We start from the raw sequence: 22,481 nt of genomic DNA, 5'->3' as shown, positions 1-22,481 counted from the left end.
AGGTTGATGGGGCAAGGCAGAAAACCAATCCACAAATGTGGATAAGTCCATGAAGACATTTGCCTTTGGTGTTGGGAGTGCAGGTGCAGAAGGTCTGGGATGTCACCTCCTTGAACCAAGCTCCTTTTACTCCCAAGCTGTGAAGGAATCCAATCACCATATTGTGGCTCGCCCTTAGGAGGAGAATCATCTGTCCATTCCTTCACTGCTGATACCCAAGAGCAGAGACGTCCTACTTAAAGTCAGCATTCAAATCTACTGTTTGATGAAGGGTGAACTTCCTTTTTCTGTCCGTGGTTGCCTATTAATGAGGGCTTCACATATTTGACTTTGACTTTCTTGCCAATTCTGTTGAGGTTTATCATTTTCTAATGAGAAAAAAAAATTCTTCAAGAAAATGGCAATTCCTTAGAGATCCACAACTGCTTAGCTCTGGGGTGCTTCCTCTGGTCCTCTTAGCTCAGAGCAGCAAATCACAGACTTTAAACGCAGGTTGTGTTCTGCTCATTCAACAAGTGTCTACTCGTTACTTACCATATGCCAGACCTGCAAAAGTCACAGGGGATACAGTCAGAATGATGCTGTCTGTGCTGTCAAGGAGCTTAGTATGTAGTAGGAAAGAGAGGCCATTACGCTATAGTGTGGTGAATGACGGGAGGGCACTATGGTGCAAAGGGAGCATTAGGAGGGCGGGTGGCCCATTTTTGGGATGGGTGTAGTGCAGTAGTCAAGACTGCCCAGACATTTCTTGAAACAATAATATCAAGGCAGAAACTGTGGAGATAAGTAGGAGTTAAGCAGGTGAAGTTGGAGGTGGGCGGTGAAGCAAGTGGTCCAGGCAGGGGAAGCTGCCTCACAAAGCCCTGGAGACCTTTCTGTGTATATTACATTTCAAGCCAAATCACTTCTGGGATTTTGGATTCCCAGCCTGCCATAGCTTGCCATCTGGGCATTGGGAAGAGGTTTGTGATGTAGAAGGAGAGGGGTTTGAGGTATGTGCCACAGGAGTGGGCGAGCTAGCTCACCATCTCACAATGAGGAAGAGGCGCATACTCTTGCTGTCCGTATCTGCCCTGATTCAGGTTGACTGAACTTCGGCAGAACTTTATATATCACATAAAGTTGATAGGGTATGAAGTTCAAGGTAAAAGGGCAAGAAAAGAGCCAGAATGAGTAAAACAAGGTGAGTGCATGCATGGCTTTGAAAGCCTCCTGCAGGAAATTGCATTTTCTCCCAACAGCAGTGGGGGAACCAATGGCATGCTAAGGAGGATGGAATGTGATGTGATCAGAGTCCCAGGTGAGAGGCACATAAAAGCAATAGCCATAATAATGGTCCCTGACTGAATGAAAGGATGTTTTTCCTGAGGGGGAAGTGAGTGGAGACAATCATAGACATTTTAGAATCCAGGTTTATAGTATTAGGTGGTTCTGAGTTCATTCTAGAACAGTAGGGTTTGTCTAAGGACAAAAGGCAAACAGAGCTTCAGGCACAAAGAGATTTATCAAAACATTATTTACCTACACCAAAAAATTGGGAATATTCAAATTTTGGAAAAGATGAGGAGGATTAAATCAATTATATTATACCCCTAAATGAAATATCAAACAGCCATTGACATAAAGTCACAGGGATTCTTTTAAAGACAAGGGAAGATGTTTATAAGTTAAAAAGGCAAGCTCTTTCTTGTAATAGGAGCTGTGTGCTTGTGTACATACATGTGAATTACATTCTAATTCTTATTTCACATTTTTAATATTTTATAATTTTGTACAATGAACATACATTTCTCTTTTCATTGAAAATGTTATTTTGAATAAAAATATTTTGATAACAGTGACCATTCATGAACCCTTCCACAATCACTCAGAGAGTTTCAGATTGCATTCATGGATTGAAGAGGGGCTATTCAGTAGATATACCAGTGTGGTTCTACATGGTATTTACTGCTGGCTCCCTTCTGGTTGGTCCATGCCATGACATAATGGTGGTTAAATATTTTTAACATCCATTCTCCATCCCTGGAGAATTTGTATCATCAGAAGCTTCATTTCCAAATAGGCATCTTCCTTGAAATGTTTGTACAGTTTCTGTGGAAATCATGGGCTCTAATGCTGGTCTTGATTCTTACTCTTGGGCAGATTATTTTAATCTTTCCAAGATTCATCTATAAAATGAGAATAAGAAAGGCCTAACCCAGAACCTATGCAAGGTGCTTATGAGAATAAATGAAGGTAATCAAAGCCCCTGGCCCTTACAAGCAAGCCCTCCTCATCTTTATCAGAAGTGCCACGTTCCTGGTTGGTGATAGTCTTGGAATAATGGAATTTCCAAGTAGACCTTGACTTAACATTGAATTCACAGAGTACCTGTTCAGTTTCTGTACCCTTCCAGGCTACCAAAAAACTGGTGAATATTTCTCTAAGAATTGCTGGTTTCACTGTTGTTTTCCATGGTTCTCCTGAACTGGGCCATTGTTGACATGGAACATTCTTCAGCTGACTTCACTCTGCTGCAGAAACTTTCTACCCGTGTTCCCTACCACCACATCTATAGCCTGATGTCTCAGGCTGTTTCTGATGGGGCATGAGCAACACTTAGAATATCTATGAAAGCAGAACTTTCCCGGAATTTTTCCATTAAAGTAGAACCAAAGGTAATTCTTGGTTCTCTTTCAGCCAGAGCAAGCATTTCTGGTAAGGTTTAATATTGCAGGAGGGAGTATGTACATAAAGTGGTATAATGACCAAATCCATTAAAACAGAATTCCAGTGCTCACTAATGATCCAGCTTGAATTCCCCAAGATCTTGTATCGCAAATAACATCAGTGGTTCAGTTAGACAGAGCTCTTTCATGTGTGTGCAATGGCAAGTTATATTCATATATTCATTGTAGAAAAGAGACAGCAAACACTTCAAAATACATTTTATGTTAATTTAAAGAATTGGAATGTGCACTTTAACACTATTCTATTACAAGTCAAGCAGGTAATTTCCATAGTGGGTAGAGGATGGCCATCTGAAATTGCTCATAATGGATGAGGTGTTCTGGCCATTAAGAAGGTTGCCCTCTGTGAGGAAAGCTGATGTTGTTTAGTCAGTATTTCAGAATTCTGAGGAAGGGAATTGACTTATTTTTTACAGTTCTGGAAGCATTCAAGCCAGGGCTGGGAGTGATGTTGCATGAGTCAGAACAACACCGGCAATTTTCATGGGTTGACAGATTCCTTTCTTGACTTTAACATTGGCCAGACTTGCCCAAGATCCTGGATCTGTGGGGACAATGGCCTTCTGCACCTGGTAGCCCCCAACCTGGAAATATGAAGGAGTCTGTCTCTGAGCACTGGATATTTCCATCACGAAGCTGCAGACCCTTGGTGCCTTTTACATTTCAAGCCAAATCACTTTGGGAATATTGGATTTCCTAGCCTGCCATAGATTATCCTCTGAGCTGGGAAGGGGTTTGAGGTGTGTGTCACAGGAGGGGAAGAGCTGGCTTCCAATCTGACAACTGAGGAAGAGGCAGATAATCTACACCCAGTGCAGAACTGGAGAACTGTTCAGTGCCGTCACCAAGACACAGTTCTGCCAGCTCCTCTGTGAAAGAAGGAAGAAAATTTTAGAATATATTTCAGAAAGGTGTCAACATTCTCATCAGTAACAAGGAAAAATTATTATTCTATTTTTATATGACTGGCAATTATCAAGTCTTGTGAGAAACGTAAGGCAAGGGGCCTGCCTGGGGAAGCTGGGCTTTTGTAGGTAGAAAAAGGATTTTAAAATGCAAGGTGGCTTCCTTCTGCAAAGTGCCAAATGAATGATTTAGGGGGTAATTGCCTTGGAATTGAAAGAAAGGAAAATAATCAAGGCTCTGGGAAAAACCCACTCCCAACACCATATGACCAACTTCCTGTGGAGGGGAAGATATTTATTGGAAGCATGATAGAACTGTCAAAAATCCAAGAAATCAATTACACAATTGTGAAGTATAAGTCACAGTTCTATTTGTTCTGCAAGAGTGTAAAACTTGCAATGTTTCATTAAGATAGAAAATAAAGACCCACCACTGCTTCCTCCAAGAGAGCCACGCCCCCTCCCCCTGGCCACTTCCCCTAGTTTTAATCATGCTGTCTGCACAGGCCTTCCTGCTGTTAATGTTTGCCATTTGCCATGTATGAGAAGCCACAGGCCATCAGGTTAACTCATGGGTGGATTTCATTTTTGCACCTTCTGATAAGATCATTCCGGCCTTTTGTTTAATGAGGCAATTAAACATGGAGAATGGCCATGGCGTGACTCCACTTTGAGTCTACAATGTTGGCAAGTCATTTTGTTTGTCAGAAATGCCAAGGGCTGGCCTCGGGGGTCATGAAGGACTGGGACAGGGAGAGAGGGCAGGGAACTTTTCTGGGAAGGGGGATTGCCACACAAGATGTAGAGGTGGGTCCAACTGGGGCATCGGGGAACAAGTTTGGGAAGAATGTGACTCAGGCAGAGTGGCCCTGTAGGGACTGAGGAGAATTGATCTAGGGTGGCAGGTGACCAAGCAAACCTTGAGTAATGAATTGGGTGCCAATCTTCATTGGTGGGGCAATCCCAGGAAGGATGGCGAACAAATGGGTCAGGGAAAATGCCAATGGGGAGGGAAGAAAGGGCTGCCCCTGGGGGTAACCAGGACTTGGTCCCACCAGGGTCCTTTGATAGACATGAAGAATACTCCTCGGGACTGAGGTAAGAGAACGCTGAGGTTAGGATCCATCAAAGGTCTTCTCCTGTGCTTGGAGGTTGCTCTTGGGGCTTTAACTCAGTGGAGCTTCCGCCTCCCCATGAACAGGCTGAGTACACTCTACATGAGGTGCTGGAGGCAGCTGCCATCCCCCTCTGTGGGAACTGTCCACCGAGGTGTAGGTGACTTCCTGGTGGGCAGAGAAGACACAGGTGGGCCACCATTAGCTTGCACTGTACGTTCTTCTTGCCTTTAAGGGAAAGTTTAAGGAGGTTTGTCCTGGTGTTCCTGGCTTCCCTTTCCTTCCTCTTTTTGTGCCCAATGTGTTTCCCTTTCCATCCTACCCATCAGAGTCCCTGCCCCCTACATCTTTCCAGTTAATTGGGTGGGGGCAGTGCAGGCTCAGAGGAAGCTCTATCCTCTCAGCATGTGGCCAAGAAAAGAATATTCATTATGAAATTGCTGCTCCTTGAGAAATATGTTTTGGAGGAGACAGGTCCACCCAGAGCCTTAGAATAGCAAATCCTTCGGGATATGATCAGACGTTCATCAACTCAGCCTTTTGACGCTGTGGTATTCTTGTTCCTGAATGCAGAGGACCTTTCTATTTTCTGCAAGACCAAACACCAGAAATGTTCTGTTGGCATTTGGGATTACCACAACTGCAAAGTGAAAATGACCTTAGATGGACACCATCTCTATGAATTGAGAATAAGAATGAAATAAGTTTTTAAAATACTGATCTGTAGAATTCTTTTCAATGAGAGATCTTTCTTGCTCTTACAAGAGCAGTGAAAGAACCCAAAGGATCACAGAAACTATCAGCCCAGGATGGAGTAAGTCATCCTCTGCCTGAAATTACAAAATTGTCTGTTCTTGACACAGGCAGTCATCTCCACAGTGATTGTCACGACACAGAGCAGACAAGAGCACGAACACAAAGAGAAATGGTATGAGTGATTCTGTTTCCATGCAAATGGTCTAAGTCAGAAAATTAATAAAAGGAGGAAAATCTCTTAACATGAAAGTAAAATTATCTAGGAATTTTTTTTTCTACAGGTACCATTTCTACTTACATAGATTATTTTTATGTTGATTTTTTGGTATGGGGGGATAACAAGACTGTTAGAGACCAGAATAATAAAAATCATAAATCTCAAGCAGCCACCTTGCTCAGCCTTTGGGGTTCCAGGCAGACGTGATCAGTGACATTGGTGTTCTGCAGCAGCCTGAAGGAAGAATGACTTCACGGTCGTTTCCAATATCCCAGCTTGCGTGTTTTGACCCCTCCACCATGACAGCCTCTTCTATTAGTTGTGTGTGTTTCCTACTGAATTTTAAGTCCATGCTTTGTATTCTGTTCTCACTGGCACACTGAGAACAGCTGGGTACCACAAATGCCACGTTCTGTATTTATGATCATCTCTCTGCCCCAACACTCTGGGCTCCTGCTATTCCTGAATGAAGGTCCCGGCCCTGCATGGAATTATGAAGAAAGGAAGAGTGGGTCAGGGACTGGGGAGGAGGGGCCGGCTGCATGTTGTTCCCCCCGAGATTTGTGTTAGTTACTTAAATGAAAATTACTTTTCCTAAATTTCTGCAAGCTGGACTGTGGTTGTGGCAATACTGTGGTTTGGATATGGCCTGTCCCTCAGAAGTTCAAGTGCTGGAGGTTTAGTCCACCACGTGCAGTGTTGAGGTGGAGGAACCTGTAAGATGGGGGCCTAGTGGAAGGTAAATAGGTCGCAGGGCTCCACCCTTATGGCTGGATTAATGCTGCCTCTCAGGAGCAGATCAAGTGTGGTAGGAGTGGACCCATTCTCTTGACAGTGGGTTGTTATGAAGCCGAGCCACCCCTTGAACTCCTGGATAGATGTTAAATGGCACACACACAGGCCTCAGTCCTATGAGGCAGCAGGAATATTCATTATCTCCATTCTATGTATGAGGAAACTGAGGCCCAGAGAGGGAACGTGATCACCAAGGTCATAAGATAATTCAGAAGCAAATCCATGAATAGCTCAGCTTACCGATTCCTGATCATGCTTTTCATTGTCCCAGAATGACTTTCAGTTTCTACACATTCCTTCTCAAATCTCCCAGGCTCTCCCCCAGGAATTTACCTGAATTTTAACCTATTCTGTGAAAATCAGAACCGAATGAGGACTTCAGTGTGCATTGTCTTGGGAGATCACAAGAACAGGAGTGAGGGAGTAGGTAGAGAGTGAGATGTGGAGGAGGAAGAGTCAATGGGGGTGTGTGTGGAGCTGATTATGGCTGTGGGCAACTGAGGCTTCATCTCATTAGGCGTCCTCTGAAGATCCTGGTAGAATGATTTCCCTTTTAAAAAGGGGAGCTGGGACATTTATCCTCTAACTTCTGCCCAGCCCTCCATTGAGTGAAGATCACCCACAAGAGTTTCAATACCCCTCCATGAGCACTTCCAGCCTGAGGGAGATCCTTTGGCTTCAGAAGATGCTCCAAGGCAGGAAAAGTGAAGAGATGTCCTTGATGCTTGAGATGGGAACTCGGGGGTCAGTGTGTATGGGAACTGCCCAGATTGGGTGTGACTGAAATCAGGTGGGCTGAAAGGATGGCTGCAAAGGGTCCATCTCACCAACCTTAAGGGAGTTGGAGATCAAGAAAGAAAATGACATGAAAAGTGGCAATGACCAGGAGTGAGTAGATGGGTGAGAAGAAGCTTACGGGTGGCAGAGGAAGGTGGAGACATAAGATGTGGTAGGAATATTGCGCTTCCTCCCATGCTCTCTCCCGACAAAGTGCCCCAGATCTGGAGTCAGCAGATTGAGGCTCAAGTCACAGCGCTGCAAAGGGTCCAGCTATTTCAACAAGGACAAGTCTCTTGACCTTTCTGAAAGTAGGAAAAGCAATTTGAGTCCTTTCACATACTTCATGTGATGTTGTGAAACTCAGTTGAGGTGGGGAACAGAGTTTTGTAGGATGGGATGTGCAAAGCACAGGTGAGTTGCCATTGTTATTAGAGAAGGTGGTATCAGCTCTGCTTGGGCTGTAAATTTTGTATCCTTACTTTCAGTACAACCAACACAGAACTTTTCCATTTCTAATAATATAAAACAATTTTAACCTACAACATGTATATGGTTCTTAATTTCATCACTTATCTTAATTTATCCTCTGTTCAATTGCTTTAAACCTGTTGTTTAATGCTTTTAGACATTACTATTGGGAGTAGAAAATGGCAGAATTCATATAAGAACCAAGTTGGCAATATCTATCAAAATAAGTATATTTATCCTTTGGGTCAGCAAAACTACTTCTGAGAACTTATTCTTCTGACTATCTGAACACACGTGAAATACTTAAGTATGAAATTATTTATTGCAGTTTTGTTTGTAATAATGGAAGATTGCAAAAAGTATAAATGTTTACAATAAAACATTGGACAAATAAATCATGATTCAGTCACATTGTGGAATCCCACATAGCTTTAACAGCAACAAAAATCCAGACTCTGTATGTTCTAATATAGAAAGAGCCCTAGGATATATATCATTAGGTGGTAAAAGCAAGGTTTAAAGCACTAAGTAAAACATGCTACCTTTTGCATATGAAATTGAAAAAAAAAAACAAAATATGTAAGAAAATAATAAAAATGATTATCATTGAGGGCTGGAAGCTGAGCAATGGGGGGTGGTCAAGGTCAGGGATGAGAATGAACCTGTTCAATGTATGACTTTTTATTTTGGTATTTGACCCAATGTATTGTCAACCCCAAAATAATAATAAAAATAGAAAAAAACAAAAATCATTCTGTTCCTGGAATTCTTTCATCAAATGAAAATGAGAAAATAGAGCTAGGAGATAGAAGCTGACCTGGCTGACCAGATGGCTGATGGCAGAACCGAAATTCTAGTAACAAAGGGCTTGGAGAAAGTCAGAATCACCTTCTGACTTGAGCCTACTGTTATTAGGAACTTTGAACCAAGTAACCCAAAAGTGCTCCAATCATATGCATTAATAATAATGCAGAAGATGGAGAGAGATGTGGAAGTTTATTAACAATATTGTCATAGTATTATGATTATCAGGAATTTTTATATATGGTAGTCCCTGCTTACCCATGGGGAACATGTTCCAGGACTCTGGAAAATGCCTGAGACTGTGGATGGTACTGAACCCTATGCTTACTCTGTTTTTTCTATGTATACATACTACATGTACATTTCTATGATAAAGTTTCGTTTGTAAATTAGACACAGTAACAGATAGCAATACCTAATTACAAACTAGAATAAGCATAACATCATGCTATAGCAAAAGTTAGATAGATGTGATTTGATTTATCACTCAGAATATTTTATTATACCCTTCTCACCCTTTTTCTTGTGGTCATGTGAGTTGATAAATGCCCCAATGATGAGATGAAGTGAGGTGAGTGACATAGCGTAGCACAATGCTGCTATGCAAAGGTTACTTAAGTCAGCATTGCAATATGGAGCCAGTCCACCAGAGGAAACTACTCAGTGACTAACGAGTGGATGGCATATAAAGTGTGGCTATGCTGGACAAAGGGATGATTCATGTCCAGAGCAGGACAGAGCCAAAGGTGTGAGATTTCATCAAGTTACTCAGAATGATACAAAGTTTAAAGTATATGAATTATTTATTTCTGGATTTTTTTCCATTTAATATTTTTGGATCTTTGCTGGCTGCGGGCACCTAAAACCACAGAAAGTAAAATCTTGGATAAAGAGACCTGGTGTAGTTTATCTCATTAAGTCCTCCCAACAAAACTAAGGGATATTATTATATCATCATCATCATCTCCATTTAATGAGAAAACTAATCTCAGAGAAGCTAAATAATTTCCCCAAGGCCACAGAGCAAGTTGGTACTGCTCCTAGGATTCAAAATCAGGCCTGTTTGATTGAGGGAAGAAAAGGTATCAGATACAAATTCAAACTATGCTATTCAGATATTTGTTAAAAAAATGTTAGGTAAATATCTATCAAGCAATAGGCTATACATCAGAACCTCGCCACACATCTGGTAGATTAATTTCTCTTAAATATAGAAGGGCTGCCGTTTAGGGTTTGTTTCAGGAATTTCCTACTTGCTGTTCTGTAAAGGCTGTGGAAAATCTAACAACTTGTAGTGTGAGAAGATTTTCACTTTATGGATGACTGGTTAAGACAACTGGAAATAAGGAAGAAAGAAAGAAGAACCTAGATTCTGGCTGTAGGAGCAGATTCCGAACCTCTGCTGATATGTGACTCTCTGAATGTCCTGTATTCTGATCAATAATTCTTGGAGAGGAGGAGAAAAAAGAGATCAGAGGTGAAAATGATGAGGGCAGGGGACCTGCCCTACCTAGCCCCCATCTTGGCCATTTATGCATGTATCTGAGCAACATTTCCTTCAGACTCGGAGGGGAAGTTAAGCAGTGAAATTCCCCAAATCTCATTGAAAGCACTGATATATCAACTTACATTTTTACTGACAACCTTAAAGATGGATTTCCAGGGAAACTAAAAACTTTTGGTAAAATGTGATGTTGTTAAGTATTGAATCTAAATGATTTTTTTGTCCGGGAGAGGTGCTGGGGAATCAAACGCAGGGCTCTGTGCATGCATGCATGCACGCTAGGCAAACACTCTGGTACTGAGCTACACCCCAGCCGAATCTAACTGATACTTGGAGGGATCTTTCTCAGGCTTGAGTTTGGTCAGTTTGGTTACAGAAGCTCTTTACTGGTGTGAAGCCCATGGAACTGGAAGGTGACTTTTGCTAATTGCATCTCTGCTCAAAAAAAAGAGAAGAAATTTTGAGAAGTTTAGGAGACATGTACCAACATCAATTCACAAAGTCAGTCAAAGCCCTTCACCGTTTGTCCACAGGAGGATCTGAAGTAGTGCCTACCCAGGACTTTTCCCAGAAATCCTCCTGGATCCAGCTTTTCAAGTCTGTATATCTGATTTCCTTGGTATGTTATTGCCAATACCCATCCCACTCAAGCTAGATCCGGTTTCATCCTATCTTAATTGTTTCCCTGATTCTATTTTTCTTGCAAGGTTCTGAGCTTGGGGAATTAGGAGTCACAGAGAAGGCGAGTAACTGTTCAAACTAAGATACTTAATACATGAAAAGTAGCCCTTTGAAAGTCCACTGACTCAAGAGACATTATTGATTGATTCTAATTCCCAGTTCATATTCATCTTATTAAAGACCTTGTAGTTCTCTTCAGAGTCTAACCAGCAGGACCAGGTAACACCCTTCAGAACTTTGCCGCTGAAGAGCGCGCTGGGGGATCACATGTCGGTGTGTGCATCATTGATCCCAGTCTTCCTTTCCTTGCAGAGACACTGGGATGCTAGGGAGGATATGAGGCCTGGCCTTCTTGCAGTTAGGCAGATCACATGATTGGTTCCAGCCAGTGAGCGTGCAGTGAGGATCGCACTAGGAATGGATGTCTACTTGCTGGGAAGAGAACCTCCAACCCTCTCTGCTCTTGTCATGGTGATCATGGAAGCCTGTGTTGAGAGAGGCAGAGAAGTATCTGGGACTATGAGCCTCATGCAGAGGACAGCTGCCTGGAACGTTCAAATTCTACTTTGGTGAGTGACAAGTAAATGCCTATTGTTGATCCCTTGAGATATTCACGTTGTCATTGTGACACATTCAGATTATCCCAGCTGGTCCTGCGTATGCACTTAGCTGGCCATGGTTGTGGTCTCAAATGAACCAGAGCCACATGTAATACTAGGAGTTAGGAGCTCAGCCACCTCCTCACAGCATTCTCAAGGAATAATCAAAATCTCTATTGCCATCACAACTATTCAGACAGGTAAGGGGAGGACACTAATCCCCATTTGAGTTAGTGACATCTTTGTTAATGTAAAGAAAAGAAAATACCAATTTCAGCAAGTCTGTGAAACAAAGAACTTCAGTTTGTTGTGCCATCATTTTAAAACTTGGCTTTGTCAGGCATGGTGACACCTGCTTGTAATCCCAGCAACTCAGGAGGCTGAGGCAAGAGGATCACGAATTTAAGGGCAGACTCAGCAACTTAGGGAGATGCTGTCTCAAAAGAAAAGATAAAAAGGACTCGTGGTGTGGTGAAGTACCTCTGGGTTCAATCCTCAGTACCAAAATAAATAAGTAATTTTGTTTTGTTTTGCAATAGGCTCATGAAATAAGACTTTAAAAGCTGCAAGTCATAACTTCAAGCATGTTGTAATTTCTGAATCAGTCCCCCCTGCCACTCCTATTTTTCCTTTCTTCTCATTGTGCAGGATTGAGAATCACTTAGGATATTTTGGTTGTAAGCAGCAAAACTCCACAACCCAAAGTGGTTTAAAGAATAAGATAATGTGCATTATCTTGCATTGTTGAAAGATCTGGGGACTTTGTGGGGTGGGGGTTGGCTCATCTCAAGATTATTTTCCAGGATGAGAATGACATGGTGTACAATCCCAGTCATCACAACCAGATGGGACAATGTCCAGAGGAAGAAGAGGAACCTTTTCATCTTGTGTTTCCTGTGTAAAGGAAATAAATCTTTCCCAGAAGCCACTTCTCATTAGCCAGAAGGGGTCTCATGCCCAATTCTGAAGTGGTCACTGGGGAGAAAGATAAAACTGTCAAAGCTGTTTTAGAACCCCTAGTCCAGGGGTAGGATGAATGTTTGGGTGGAGTGAATGTTGGGGAGTCTCTCCCAGACTTTATCCTCACTTCCACATGACACAGAATGCTCCTGCGTTTATTCTTGGATTTTGCATTAACTTCCTGTCTACCTGCTCTGGCTCCTGTATCTTTGTGGAATCCACTCCACACCCTTCTAGACCAAGATTCTTGGAACGCTCTTCTCATGTAACATCTGCAATCTATTTATGTTAACTTACTCTTATCTTTCTCTTACTCTTGGGTTTAGGTTCTGGTTGTTTTTCTAGGTGTGGTTTTATCCCGCTGATCTGCTCTATCACAGGTAAGCAACCCACACCCTTCAAATTGCTCTCCAGACTTCCTCCCTCACCCAACTCATTTATTCCTGTTGTTCCTCCCATTTCAAATGTGCTGGTCCATCTTCTCTGCCTGCCCAAACCCTTCCCTTTCTTAAACATTCAGCTAACACGCACCTTCTCTGTGGAGGCTTTCTCACTACCCCAACGCCTCTCTCCTCATTGAATTCTTATTTCTGGTATAGCCAACAGCACAACCGCGATCCTTAGCATGTGTGTTAGCTGCTCTCCCCAAATGTGTGGGATGCGGCTTGAGAGTAGAGAGTGTGGATTGCAACTCGTTTCTGTCCCAGACCATCCTTACCACACTATCTGGCACTCCCTTTTGATTTATTCGTCCCTTTTGATTTATTCGTCAATCACTAAGTCCCACTCCTCAAGGCCACATGTGGTGACTTCAAGCACAGATGGAGTCAAACCCCTTGATCCTACTGGAAACGTTCTCCTAGCTGTGTACCTCTTGACATGCATACGAGGCTAAGAAAAATCCCCCACGAGTAAATTCAAGACTGGGAGTTGGATTTTTTTATCTGAACATTTCTAGCCCACATCTATACTGCAAATCTGCATATCTGTTTAGAAGGCCATGTTTTAGGAATTGCAGTCTAGAATTCATGCAGGAGATTGACAGATATTTTGTTTGGCTTTTTAAACAACAGAGCTCCAGCCTTCCACTATGGAGGTACTCTTCTTCATATATCAAAATAAAGACTTGCAACCTCAATTGTTTTTTTTTAATGAGAAAAGGTCAATAAAGACATTCATAGTGGCTAATCTGTCTCAACTAGACCTGGGGACAAGCACTATTGAATGGTAAGAAAGGAGGTAGCCCCTACAGGAATCAGTGCTATTCTGGGTTTTGTGCACCAGGCACAAAAGACCCTCTGAATGCTGATCTGCTTATGTCATGTGTATGTGGTAGGAATTAACATATGAGTCCGTGTCCCTGCTTTATTGCTGAGGTCCATAATGAGTCACCATAATTAAGCACCACTTTCCTGGTTAGTTAGTTCAGGTGTCTAAATCTGTCACAATAAAGTATGTGATGTTAAACATGTTTGGATTGGAACCTTCTGGAGCCAATGCCAATGTAGACAGCTATATTAATCACATGGGAGGTTATCTTATTTGAGATTTTCTATGCACCTCTGAGTTACAGTGTTTCATTCATCAAGGGCTTGCTGAAGACATCTGTAAACTTTGATTTATTGCACTGTTCCTGGTACAGAATTAAATAGCATTATACTCAAATATATTGGCTTAATTGACAGGTAGAGATTTAATCCTGTTAATTATCTAGCCTGCTTGAAAGCTTCCATTAACCCCTTGCTGAATCAGCGGGACTAAGAAGAGGTATCTCAGCACCTGTTTTGGGCTCAGGTAAATCCATCATTGTCCTCTTTCTTCAAAAAGTTTACACTCACCAGCCCCAAATTGTGAGTGACCCCAAATACCTATGGGATAAGCACATCATCTAGAGGGAATCCCTGTTTAGACTCCACACAGCCTACCCCTTAGTAGATGTCATCAAGAGACTTACAGTCAGGGTCTTTGTTGGCCTTGGGTTTTGGATGTGAGCATTTAATGACATCAGGTGTGTAATATTGGTCATTATTTATTCAATATCATTGTATTTAGCATTTATTATCTTCAGGAACTTTGCTGGCTGGGCTGGAAAAACATGTAAAAATTTAGGCGCCTGTAAAGGCAGCTGAGACTCAAAACATTTTATCAATTAGAAAACATAAAGAACTCTACAAACAGGACACTCATTAATGATAATAATCTGTGTCATTATAATAATATATGTTAAAAGGTTACCACACCAGAAACCATCGTGCCATTAAATTTCTCCTTCTAGAACCAGCACTTTAAACAAAGGACACTAATGTGAAAACTTCAAACTTATGGCAAAGGGTCTTGGGAGATATATGAGGGAGACAGATTCTTCTAAAACTTTTAAACTCACCCCTCCCAAAGCATGTTCTCTGCCTGTGCACCTCATAGGACTCCACCAACATCCATCTGCTAAACTTCTCTGCTCCTCAGATAATATATGTCTTCTCTGTTCCTGGTCACTGTGCTGGTGTACAGGACACAGGGGAGGCCTACTTCTCTGCCTTCTTGGAGCCGACAGTCCAGTGGAGACATAGACATCACGATGTAGGGTATCACAGGAGGCTGCCAGAGCCCAGAGTAGACACACTTAGCCTGTGAGAATTCAAAGAAGGCTTCCTGGAGGAAGTACTACCTAACCTGGGTTTTAACAAATGATTAGCAGTTACTCAGGGAAAGAAGGGCGGTGTGAAGAGAGGGAATTAGGGAATTGCATTTTGGACTTAACCGGCCAAAGCCACAGGAAAATAAAGCAATGAGATGCTCATAGGAAGCCACAAGTAGTTGATGCTGTTAAATGAAAGGCAAGGAGTAGCTGAAGCTGGAACTGACCAGGGGCTATATCACAGAGGAGCTTGCAGGCCAGACTAAGCACTTTGAACTTGGCATTCAGGAGCCAGTGGAAATTCCAAGCAGAAAAGGAAAGTGCTTGGGATTTTTAAAGTAGGTCCATCTGGTGATTAATCTGATGGCACAGTGGAAGGGTTATTGATGTTTTTCTCAACTTTTAAATGAAATTTAAACTTTTTCATATTCTGAGAACACTTTGTGCACTATCAAAATCATGACATTTATATAACCTTTTTATTTTGATACAATTTTAGACTTTCAAAAAAGGTGCAATAAATGCAAAGAATGCTGGTGTAATCTTCACCCTGATTCCCCAATTGTTAACACAGTTGTTGACATTTTGCCCCATTTGCTCAACCATCTACCTACACACGGGTGCACAGACACACACTTGTTCGGTGAACTATTTGAATGTAATTTGCAGATATTGTGTCTTTATTCTTATGCATAAACATTCCAGTATCTAAATCCTGAAAGCAAGAACTTTCTTATGTATCAACAATAAACATGAAAATCAGGAAATGTAACAATAATACAATACTGTAATAATCTGATTTTGCAAGTTAAATAATCAATATTAGTCGATAGTGATTATTAAAAATAATCAATATTTTTAAGAAATGTGATTTAAAAGAGTCAAATCTCATTCTATGCAAATATTTTTCAATGAAGATTATCACTGAGACAGAGATTAACCACTATAGTAATCTTTTTTTAGTTTATTACAAAAATAGAAGAACAGAATTGTGGGTGCCTGGATCCACATTTGACAAAAGTTGTTGGAAACCAAGGTAGAAACTGGGAGAACTCTGTCGCTGTGCCAATGCAGATTGCCTCTTACTGGCCACATGAGTCACCATCTCTACAAGCCAGGCAGAGGTGAAAGCAAAGGCCTTCTCTCAGTCCAGAAGGGTCGAATACAGAATGCCTGATGGACCAAAGAATCAGGGTAGGAGCTACACACACCGACTGACAAGCCACACACGGCTGAAGAGGAAATCCGACCAGTATCCAGCTGGACAGAGATTAAGGTCAACATCACTCCAATGTTCCCATCTTCCAACAGGCACTAGGACTGGAAGAAACAGAAAGAAAGAGGACAGAGGGAGAGAGGAGGCATAATTTCCACAGCTCAGTGAGCGAGCTGATCTCTGAAATGAGAGGAGAATTTTACTACAACTACTTGCTATAGCACTATGTAAGAAGGCAAGCCTGTACTATGAAAATGAATAAAACCAGGAGAGAGGCAGCTGAGATGCAAAGGCCACAGGCAAGATGACAATGGAGATGGAGAGGAGGGTGGCTCCAGGCACCAGCAGTAGAAGCTGATAGAAGCACAATCCCTGCGATTTTAAGAAACCTCTCTGTGTTTGAGAAAGCAGGCTGCGCAGGAAGTGCAAAGAATGCTAATGAGCAGGTGGACTTCAAAGACAGACACTGCAAACAGCTCTTACCAGGCATCGGTGGAGTTTTACCAAAGCCGAGCATAAATACCAGGCCCAGTGATGACCTCCACGTGTTCAGATGAGTAAAATCATTGTAAGAAATGAAAAGGAATGCAGAATGAGACATTCTGGCTCACCCACAGAACCTTGATTTCTTAATCTGAAAAATGTGAATGTTTAATAATAGCTAAATTCTGTGGGTGTTGGAAGGAGGAAAGGAGTATCTGCAGAGCTTAACAAGCCTCATCGCTTTCTGTCTGTCGGCATTATTATTATAATTATTACTTCTTGATCACACTTTTTATCCCCCAAATAACAAAACCTCAAAGGAATAAAGCTAAACATCTAACCAGATAAAATAAAACAAAGCAATCCACAGTTGAATCAAATGGACTATTACAACCACAAGAGGACAATAACAAAACAAATCACCTTCAACATCTGATGGGAGGCAGCCAATGCTCCACTAAGAGGCAAACTCATGGACTTCAGCAATGTTCTTATTTTGGGAAAAAAAGGGAGAATAAACTAGAACAATGCTTAGGCAAATGGAATGAACTGGCAGAGGTAACAGCAGAAATCATATTTTTTAAAAAAAGCATATGTACATAATTATAACACACTAATTAAAAGAAAAACAATAGAACAGGGGATAGAGCTCAGTTGGCAGAGTGCTTGCCTGGCAAGAATAAGACCCTGAGTTCAATCCCCAGCACCACAAAAAATAAAATAAAATAATAGAACAGAGTAGAGCATGTGGACCATGAGGAAGGAGAGAGGGAAAGGGAAGGAACTGGGGAATGAGATGCACTAATTATGTACGTGTACAGATACGGCATCATGAACCCCACTGTGATGTACGATTACAATGCAACCATAAAAACTTCTAAAGAAAAATATAAAAACTGCAAAAAAGCAGAAAGTTAACATAATTTGGGAGGAAAATAGCAAAATATACCTGCTACTTATAACTGTAAGCTTTAAAAACATAGAGACACATGACACACATCCAGATAACAAGATTGAATACGGTAAAATGATTAATTCTTCACAAATTAGTTTGTTCGTTTTTTTAAAAAAATCCAATCAATATTCTGGTAGGATTTTTTTTTTTGAACTTGGCAATATACTTATAAGGTTCATCTGGAGAACAGGTGAGAATAGCTAAGAACATTTTGAAAATATTCTAATAATATTAAATTAATTTGAACAGTCTAGATTCAGAAGAAAAGTTATTTTGAGAACAGACTGACATCAACTTAAAAAGAACCTTAAGCAACCTGGTACCTTATGGAAATACCAAACACCATCCATCTAGGGTTCACACCTACTCAGCCTCGGCCCTAGGCATATGCAGTTGAATAAATCAACAGAAAAGCAGGTTGAGAATAAATTACTCTTGTGGTCCTCCATATGGGCCCAGAAAAACAATGGAACTCTAAAACAAAACTATCTTTGTCTCTTATTCAAACTGAATCCTGTGTTATTTATCAAGTTTTAAAATTTGTTTCAAAAATATTTATGTTGTGGGCTGGGGATGTAGCTCAGTTGATAAAGTGCTTGCCTTGTAAGCACGAGGCCCTGGGTTCAATCCCCAGCACCGCAAAAAAAAAAAAAAAAAAAAAAAAAATTCGTGTTGTCCATAAAAGGAATTTGGCATGCATTATCATTACAAATCCTTTGCATTATTTTCAATTCATAGGTTTTTCTCATTTTCAGGTTTGAGGTTGGGAAGGTCATGTTCAAAGTTTAGCTTTGTTGCTCAAGGACAAACACTGCTACTCTAAATATTATCCAAAATAACTGTTGGAATGATTCTAAATATAGGTTCATTTTATAAATTGGGTCTAAAAATAAGACAGATTGCCTCCCTCTGACAGTTGGAGGAAGGAATAAGCGTTTTGATGATGGGGACTGTGGCCCAGGGAGATTGTTGGGTAGGACTGATTAAGTCAGGATGCCTGTAAGGTAGAAGGGAGTGTATAAAGTTCCCTCAAACAAACAACAAAAAACAAACCCAAAGTAGTATGCAGAAGGATGGGCGGTCTGGAGTGTAGGAGGAGAAGTACAGTCAACAGGTCCTGGCATCAGGACAGAGTCCAGGTTGTCACTACTACACCCAGCCTGGATGAAGAGACCATAAACAAAGTCCCCATATTACTTGCTTTAGGAGCATATGCTCACTGTAAGTCTAAGATTCCCATCACAGCATATAGAAAATGAGGTGGGAAGTGGGTAACTGTGCAAAAAAGAAATACTAAGGGGTGAGACTTAGGTGGTGTGTGTGTGTGTACAAGAGAGAAAAAGGATATAATTAAAAAATATTAAGCATTACGTGGCACACAGTGTAAAGGAAAGCTACAGACAGTGACGCCAGTTAAAAATACAGAAGAACCCACAGAAGAGCAAAACCATGGAATTTGGGTGCAAAAAGAAAAGAAGGCAGGTAGAATAGATGGTTCATAGAGGTGCTTCAGGGAAGTTTTGGAAGAAAGAAGATACTCTGAAGTCAAAATGTGCAGCCTTTGAGAAACTAATTAGAACCCAATTCCTGCTTGCTGGGGAAGAAGCAGCAGGTACCCAGATGAGAGAGAAGATGGCCTGAGGTTAGGGGGCCCTCTGCACCTGACTGTACCCTGGCTCCAGGTAAGACTAGTTGGGGGAACCTTAAATGACCCTGAGTCCTGGGAGAGAGGCCAGCATAGCAAGGCCATCTCCTTGGAAGTTTCTGGTAGCCATGATCTCCAGTACAAGAGTTATCACCATTAACACAAACTTTCCTTTACTCTTTATGCCTGTCCCCACGCAGATCATTAGATGAAACAAATTAGTATTGACCTCGGGTAAAATTTATAACAGCCCTGAATTCTCAACTCTCTTCCAGTAGGCGTTGTCTCTTAATTTGTGCATCATCTGTTTACAACTTGAGGAGGTTAAAAGGATATTGATGACAACATGACAGGGCGGATCAGAGGGAAGAATGGATGGTAGCTCCCACATTGTAAAAATGATTAAATGATTCCAGCAGGCTACAAAGCCAAGGGGCTTATTCTGAGATTGATAGGAGCAAGACTTTAAACCTTTCCAAGGTACCACAATCTCAGCTCATATGCATCAACCAAGTTGGCTGGGAGTTCTAGGAATGATGGAGGGATGGAGAAGCTGCCATGGAAATGCAGGAGTGTCTTGGCTTCAAGGTGGAGCAGTCTCTGCCTCTTCCTGGATCAGGAAAATGAACTACTTTGAACCATTGTCCCCTTGTCTGTGTCCCCCAGAAAGGAAGGAGAAAAGAGAGATGGGAGAGTAGTAGAGAAGGGAAGAAGGCCAGATTACCTGCACTTTCTTTCTGCCATACTTTGAAGTTATTTGTAAATAATCTTGAGCAAGACAAGTCACCCTAATATATGCTGTGGAAGGCAAACGTCCAGAGCACATATTTCATTGTATGGTTTGTTTCCCATTCTTTACCGAAATCTGACACAAAGACCCTCATTGGGTCACCTTGCTATCCCTTGCTGAGACTGTAGGGTCGTTAATCTTTTTAATGCTAAGATTCTTCCCAAAGCATTAAGGTGCCCTGGAGGTCAGTTGCCTTACATGAATTCTTTGCACTGGTTTCTTGCTTATGCACTGGGGCCTACAGGTTTCTTTTCTGTTCATTGAATGACACCAGATCAGACCAACTCCAAAATCATTATCTAGGCATGGACTCTTCCCCTGGGCCACCACTGCAGCGGCCACCAGCCAATATGTGATCTGAAAGACTAGTATCTGGGTATGGAAAGTATCAGGCACTTCTGAAAGACTCTGACACAGTCACCCATCAATGCAGAGCTGCTGGGACCAACATGGTGGGTGCCTCAGTTCTCAGGGCCCTGCAGATATAATGATGAAGACACTCCTGAGGATGGTTTTTCTCTTTTATTGAAGAACTCAGCCAAGAGCACCTGTGTCCAGGTCAGGAGATGGTCTCCATGACAAATGCTTTACTCTACTCAGCTGCAGTTCCCAGGCATGATGAAAAAACAAAACAAAACAAAACAAAACAAAAAAATTGCTATCCCCTCACAAGTTAGTAAAAAAAGAAAAAAAAATCCTCTTAGGAAAAGACTTGCCTTTTTGAGAAAATGCCTTGAAAAGCTCACTTTTGCAGTCAGTTCCTTTGAAGCATGGCTGTTTTCTGGGACTAACATTTCTGAGAAAGAGTCAATGTTGTTTTGTGTAAGAAAAGAAGAGAATAATCTTTATTTATGTTTTTATTTTGTCTTGGGGCACACGACTAAAAAGGAAGAAGAAAAGCTAGCAAGGTGGTAGGGGGTTATGTGCTGTGCGCTGTTATGCATCTTCACCAATATTAAAAATCATAAAATACTTGGTTTTGATACCTTGTGGAAAACAGTGACTGGGGGCTGGCTTTGGGTATAAGCAGGTTCTGGACAAAATGGATGTTGCAGACATAGATAAAGGAGAGACAGGGACTCCAGTTGCAATCCATATAGCTGGACCAGATCTCTGGTTTTTGAATCACACCTGTGCAACCCACCTGGTCTTTGGGTATGAAAATTGATTCCAAGAGAATGTGTCCCATGAGGTCCAGGATAAGCTCAGATAGGTCCAGAGGCCCAGGGTACACAGAGCATGGGAACTACACAACTGGTCAGAAGCTACTGTTAATGGAAGCAAAATGCCCTTCAGGAATACTACCTATAACCTTTGCAAAGCTGTGTCATTTCCAATGGGACTCCACTTCTGTCCATTTTACCCCATTCCATATCAATCCACTCCACGTACATCCACTGAGATGTACTCTGTGCCTAATATTTCACAAGGCTCTGACCATACATAGAAAAACAACACATGGAGACAACAACCAGCTATTACTGCACACCTGTCAGAATGGCTAAAACACAAAGCACTGACAACATCAAATGTTGGTGAAGATATGGAGCATCAGGAACTCTTATGGTACAGTCTCTTTGGAAGACAGTTGAATAGAGTTATACAAATCTATCTATATTTTAATCATATGCTCCAGCAAGCATGCTCCTTGATATTTACATAAATAAGTTGAAAACATGTGTCCACACATGAATATTCATTACTGCCTAAAATTGAAAGGAACCAAGATGTCTTTCAACAGACAAACTGTGGTACATCCATACAATGATACAATGGAAACTAAAAAGAAATGAGTTATCAAGTCACAAAAAAAGTGGAGGAGCCTTAAATACATCCTGTTAAGCAAAGTCAGTCTGAAAAGTTACATACCATACAACTCTGACTATATGACATTCTGGAAAGGCAAATCTAGAACAATAGTAAAAAAAGAGCAATGGTTGCTAAGGGTTTAGTGGGAAAGAGAAATTATGGGTGATGGAGATAAAGGGTTTTTAGGGTGCTACGACTATACTGTATGATAGTTTAATGACACATATGTGACTTTATGCATTTGCCAAAACTCATAGAACTGTATAACACAGGGTGAACCCTAGGTAAACTATGGACTTTGAAGAGTATGTCAGTATTGGCTCATCAGTTATGATAAGTGTACCCTCTAAGGCAAGGTGTTAATATTAATTTCTTCTGTAAACCTAAAACTGCTCTAAAAATAAAGACTGCTACCTTAAAAAGACATATAGGTGTGTGATGGCACACACCTGTAATCCAAGAGATTCAGGAGGCTGGGGCAAGAGGATCACAAGCTGAAAGTCAGCTCAGCAACTTAGCAAGGCCATGTCTCAAAATAGAAAGACCTGGGAATGTAGCTCAAAAGACTTGTAAAGTAAGTGACAGAGAAATTCATGTATGTTGGGAAAGAAATTTTCCAGGCCAAGAAGAGCAAA

This window comes from Sciurus vulgaris (assembly GCF_902686455.1).
Source record: "Sciurus vulgaris genome assembly, chromosome: 8".
NCBI lineage: Eukaryota > Metazoa > Chordata > Mammalia > Rodentia > Sciuridae > Sciurus > Sciurus vulgaris.
Note: the sequence above shows the minus strand (reverse complement) of the source record.